Source organism: Varanus komodoensis, unplaced genomic scaffold (genome assembly GCF_004798865.1).
Source record: "Varanus komodoensis strain SLA01 unplaced genomic scaffold, ASM479886v1 scaffold65, whole genome shotgun sequence".
NCBI lineage: Eukaryota > Metazoa > Chordata > Lepidosauria > Squamata > Varanidae > Varanus > Varanus komodoensis.
In genome coordinates this window covers 385,981-392,209 of record NW_025336284.1, presented here as the reverse complement: position 1 = coordinate 392,209, position 6,229 = coordinate 385,981, and positions in this window count along the sequence as shown.

Sequence of the window (6,229 nt, the reverse complement as noted above, 5' to 3'; positions counted from 1 at the left end):
GGAATCTCCTGGAGGGGCCATGCTTGGCAGAATTTGTCTCCCAGCATGTATCAGGGAAACTGAAGTCCCCCATGATGACTACATCATTCTTCTTGGAAATGCTGCCAAATTGCTTTTCGAAGGTGCCATCCTTTTTCTCTTTTTGACTGGGCGGATGGTAATATATGAAAATAACTATGCTTTTCTTAATTTTTGCTCCCTTTAAATTTAGCCAGATGCTTTCAAGGGGGATACTAAGTTCCTTTTCTTGTATTTCTTTGCAGACGTATGTGTCTCTTACATATAGTGCAACTCCACCTACCTTTTTCTCCTTTCTATTTTTCTTGTTGTTGTTGTTAGTCGCGAAGTCGTGTCCAGCCCATCGCGACCCCAAAGGTGGGGTCAAAGTATTTGAGTTTCATCTTCAGGATCTGGCCTTCTAAAGAACAGTCAGGGTTGATCCCCTTTAGGACTGACTGGTTTGATCACCTTGCGGTCCAGGGGATTCACAGGAGTCTCCTCCAGCACCACAATTCAAAGGCCTCAATCCTTTGGCACTCAGCCTTCCTTATGGACCAGCTTTCACAGCCATACATTGCAACTGGGAAAACCATAGCCTTGACTATATGCACTTTGTTGGCAGGGTGATGTCTCTGCTTTTTAGTATGCTGTCTAGATTTGCCATAGCTTTCCTCCCAAGGAGCAAGCATCTTTTAATTTCTTGGTTGCAATCCCCATTTGCAATGATCTTGGAGCCCAGGAAAATAAAATCTGTCACTGCCTCCATTTCTTCCCCATCTATTTGCCAGCAAGTGAGAGGACCAGATGCCATGAACTTAGTTTTCTTAATGTTGCATTTCAAGCCAACTTTTTCACTCTCCTCCTTCACCCGCATCAAGAGGCTCATTAGTTCTTCTCAACTTTCTGCCATGAGAGTGGTATCATTTGCTTATCTGAGGTTGTTGATATTTCACCCAGCAATCCTAATTCCAACTGGTGATTCATCTAGCCCCACCTTTCTCATGATGTGCTCTGCATATAAGTTAAATAGGCAGGGAGACAGTATACAGCCTTGCCGAACTCCTTTGTCAATTTTGAACCAATCAGTGGTTCCGTGTCCAGTTCTCACTGTTGCTTCTTCATCCGCATATAGGTTTCTCAAGAGACAAATAAGATGGTCTGGTACTCCCATCTCCCAATTTGTTGTGATCCACACAATCAAAGGCTTTAGCATAGTCAATGAAGCAGAAGTACATGTTTTTCTGGAACTCCCTAGCTTTCTCCATGATCCAGCAAATGTGGTGATGTCCATGTGTAGAGTCGTCTCTTGGGTTGTTGGAAAAAAGTGTTTGCTATGACCATCGTATTCGCTTGACAAAATTCTACCAGCCTGTGCCCTGCTTCATTTTGTACTCTAAGGCCAAACTTGTCTGTTATTCCAGTTATCTTTTGGCTTTCTACTTTAGCATTCCAATCCCCCATGATGATAAGGACATCATTTTTTGGTGTTAATTCTAGAAGGTGCTGTAGGCCTTCATAGAACTGGTCAACTTCAGCCTCTTCAGCACCAGTGGTTGGGGCATAGACTTGGACTACTGTGATGTCGAATGGTTTGCCTTGGATTCAAACTGAGATCATTCTGTTATTTTGGAGATTGTATCCCAGTACTGCTTTTCCTACTCTTTTATTGACTATGAAGGCTACTCCATTTCTTCTGAGGGATTCTTGCCCGCAGTAGTATACCTGATGGTCATCTGAATTAAATTCACCCATTCCTGTCCATTTTAGTTCACTGATTCCTAAGATGTCGATGTTCAGTCTTGTCATCTCTTGTTTGACCACATCCAGCTTGCCTGGATTCATGGATCTTACATTCCAGGTTCCTATGGAGTATAGATCTTTGCAGCATCGGACTCTCCTTTCACCACCATATATATCTGCAACTGAGTGTCCTTTTGGCTTTGACCCAGTCGCTTCATTCTTTCTGGCGCTACTAGTACTAGCCCTCCGCTCTTCCCCAGTAGCATGTTGGACACCTTCTGACCTGAGGGGCTCATCTTCCGGCGTCATATCTTTTTGCCTTTTGGTACTGTCCATGGGGTTTTCATGGCAAAGATCCTGGAGTGGGTTGCCATTTCCTTCTCCAGTGGTCCCACGACAAGGCAGCGATCCATGAAGGAGCTATTTTTCTTAGGTTGTATTCATCAATCGTAGAGTCCCATTCATGTGAGTCCAGTTTCAGTTATTCCTATAAAATCATAATTGCCATCATGTGTAATGAGCTCAAGTTTGTCTTGTTTGTTTCCAATACCTTGTTATGGGTGTAGAGACATCAAAGTTCATCTCAAAATATTGGGAAGTGATCTTTTTGATGTTTGATTATAATTTCAAAATCCATCAGATTTCTTATTGTGCCTTTTCCTGTTTCAATTTCTTTTTCAGTTTTGAGGCCACTTGATGGTAGAGAAACCATTCATTAATTTTCCCTCAATATTTTTAATCTTACCAAAGCTTAATTCATCCTTGTTGATCAACTATGTCTCTGTATGATTTTTATTAAATCTTCTCTAATCACAAGACACTAAAATTTATTTAATGTAAAAGCTTTTTTGATGGTTTCTTTAACCTATAATTGTTTGTGTATTCCTTCTTCAAGATCTGCTATTTCCAATTGCACTAGTCTTTAATTGCAGTTAATCTGAGCTAAGGCAGCCACAGAGTAATATAATTTAATATTTGATACTGTGACGCCTCCTCTCTCTTTTTTATTCAGTAGAACTTTAAATCTAATCCTTGTTTTTTTTTCCCATTCCAAATAAAAACATTCAATTCCCTTTGTCAGTCTTGAAGTGTTTTTGCCTGTATTTTAATTTGTAACACATGAAATTGGAAGTTCAACTTGGGCAATACATTCATTTTTATTATAGAGATTCCGCCCAACCATGAAACTTTTAATTTAGACCATTTCTGTAAGTCTATTTGCATCTTTGTCCAGGTTTTTTATTATTGTCTTGGAGTAATATATCATTATGTCCAGTCACATTTATTTCTAAGTATTGAACTGGATTAGAAACTATTTCACATCCTGAACTTTTTTTAATGTATTCCTCCTCTTTTTTCATTGCAGACATCAATATGATTTTCATTTTCTTCTTGTTAATTTCATAACCAGAGTAAAATCCAAATTTTTCAATTTTATATTATAATATATAATGGATAAATTTGGATTTAAAATAGCCAACACTATATCAGCTGCATGATTTTTATATTCTTCTCCATCTGCTTTTAGGCCTTCTATATTTGACTCTTGTCTTATTTTCATTGCTAGAACTTCCAGTACAAGGATGAATCAAAGTGCAAAAAATGGACATCCTCAAAGCATCTCCTTTTTGACACAATATCAAAGGCTTTATCTGCATCTTTAAAAAAAAAATGTCTTCTCCTTAACACACTTAATGACATTAATCACAATGCAGTTATTATCTTACATTAATCTCTTGAGGACAAAGCTGGCCTCATTGGTATTAATCTGTTTTTCCATACATTTTCTTAGTCTTTCAGCCCTTATTAAAGAATTTATAATCCACATTTAGAAATTAAACAAGTCTGTAAGAGGAGGATCATTGGCTTCTTTGTGTACCAATGTTATATGGACTTCTTGCAATGATGTGGGTAATGATTTTCATCCTTGATTTTCTTCATTACTTTTTTAAGTCTAGTACTATTTTTTCCTCTAAACACTTATAATATATTGAGGAAAGACCATCCGGCTCAGGTGCCTTGTCTTTTTTTAGTCTTTTTATAGCTTGTGAAATTTTTTGGATAGGAACCGTACCATTTAGTATTCTTCTTTGGTCCAATGCAATTGTATCAATATGAACTACTTATATATATTGCTCCATTCCATCTTTTGAAATTAAGGGTTTTTTTTCATACAAGTTTGAGAAAAAGAGTATAAATTGATAATGTATTTCTTTTTCCACATGACTAATTCCATTATCTTTCTTTACCCCTGTTATCAATCTCCTTTCCATTTCTCTTATAAGACAGTAAGATAGGTATCTTCCAGGTTTATTTGCTTGTTGAAAGCATTTTTGCTTTAAAAGGTTTAATTTCTTCTGCACTACCTCTGTCTCTATCAAATCTAGTTGGTTTCTTAATTGTGCAAGCTCAATTAGAATTGATTTATTTAAAGACTTCTTATGGCAGTCCTCTAATATTTGAATTCTATCAAGGAGCTTTGTAGTCTGTTCTAATTTTTCTTTTTTCCTTTGAAATCATTGATATTCCCTCTCATATATGCTCTTCTAGTTTCCCATATTGTTGCTATGGAAACATAATTTGTGTTGTTCAAGCCAAAAAATTCTTCCAAATTTTGTTCACATTTCTTCAAAATGTCATCTTGTAATAAGAGTTTAAGAGTCTCCATCTTCTTCCAAGTTACGCTTCTTGCTAAATAATTTCTAATAATGATGATGATCTGAAAGTATCTTAGGTTGAATCCCTACACTTTCTAAAGTCAAAACCAAAGCTTTTGATACCCATGTCTAACCTTGAGTTTATCTAATGTCTATCCAAAAAAGGTATAGTCCTGACTTTGTGATTTTGAAATCTCTATGCATCTTCCAGTTATAATATAGTCAAATTTAAGATGCTTTTAGGAGGTTTAGCTCCTTTTTCACTCCATTTCACCACAAATAAATATTTCATCTTCCTGAAAATCTAATAACAATTGGAAAATATTTTCACAGAATTTCTCCTTTGCATCACTGGGGGCATACGTTGTTGCCAATGTACATATTTTTCCACACAGAGATCATATTTTAATGATGATGAATCTTCCGTCTGGGTCCCAACATTCAAGTCCTGGTTGTTAACATAAATCACAACCCCTTTCCTTTTGGTGTCTGCTGAAGCTTCATACATTCTGGACAATTTCTTGCATATTTTTTTCTTTATATGAGTTTCTTGAATGCATAGTATATCTGCTTTTTGGTTTTTTTAGGCATTTTTAATGATAACTGAATTCTAAATAGTAAAATTATACTATAGGACAGGTTTTAAGCTGAAAAAAGACTTGATAAGTTAAAATAGTTTTGAAGATATTTGGAGACTCTCTATCGAATATGTTTTAATAGAGGGAAAGTGTTGTGTACCATAACAAGAGATGCCTTTTGGATGCGAAGTGGAAGTGGGACTCCCTGAGTGCGTAAATGATTCTACACTAAGTAACATGTATCTGTTGGTCCTGGTGGAGGGTAGCACTCTTGTACTGTATTGCTTTATTATTCTGATTAACAATTTTAATTTTTATTTGTTTTATTTGCTGTTTCTGTACCAGTATGGTTTTTAGAGGGTAGGGTTGCTATCCCTACGCCTAACTGTCCTCCTTTATCTAGGCTTGGGACTGGCAACGGCAGCTGCTGAGCTATTCTGTCTACCCAATGACCACCACAGAAGTCAACCACTGAGTTGGTAAAGCCAATGCTAAGTATTCCAATGCTTATGGCCTATTTGGTCAGCTCCAATAATTGAAGGAAACCAAGTTACAGCTTTATAATACAATCGTTGCACCAACTGCGTTATACACCAGTGAAACATGGGCAAGAGTGGCATGCAGAGCACAAAAGCTCAATGTGTTCCAACAGTGTTGCCTACAGACAATTCTGGGTGTCACCAATGAGGACATTTTGTGGTGGAGTGGATCCAGGAAGTTGCAGGCTATTTTGACGGAATGTCAAATGCATCTAGCTGGTCATTTTCTTCACTTGCTAGAGCATCGATACCTGAATAATGTTGTACAACTGGAGCTGCCAGCAGGAAAGTGGAGGTAGGATAGACCACACAAAACTTGCTGTTCAATGTTAAAAGATGACTTATGGACAGTGGACATCAAACGGGAAGATGCCAAAGATGCTGCTGCATATAGGATTCATTGGCAGAAGCTTGCTGCCCTATGTATTTTACATGAAAGGAACCGATTATGAGCGTTTTGTATTTGTGTTGATTATGAAATTTATTTTTGTCCCATGTTTATTATATATTTTTTTAAATTAAAGCATTAAAAAGGAAGTATTCCTGGAAATTAATTGTCAGATTTTGAAACCATTCCTGTAAGCTGTACTATGTAGAACTGTTTAACTGGTGACTGCTATGTGAATAATTTGGTTCCAAGATTTCACTCCATTGTTTGCAGATGACAATTCCCATTGTTGCCAGATGAGAAAGTAATGTCATTGCATATGTAGAA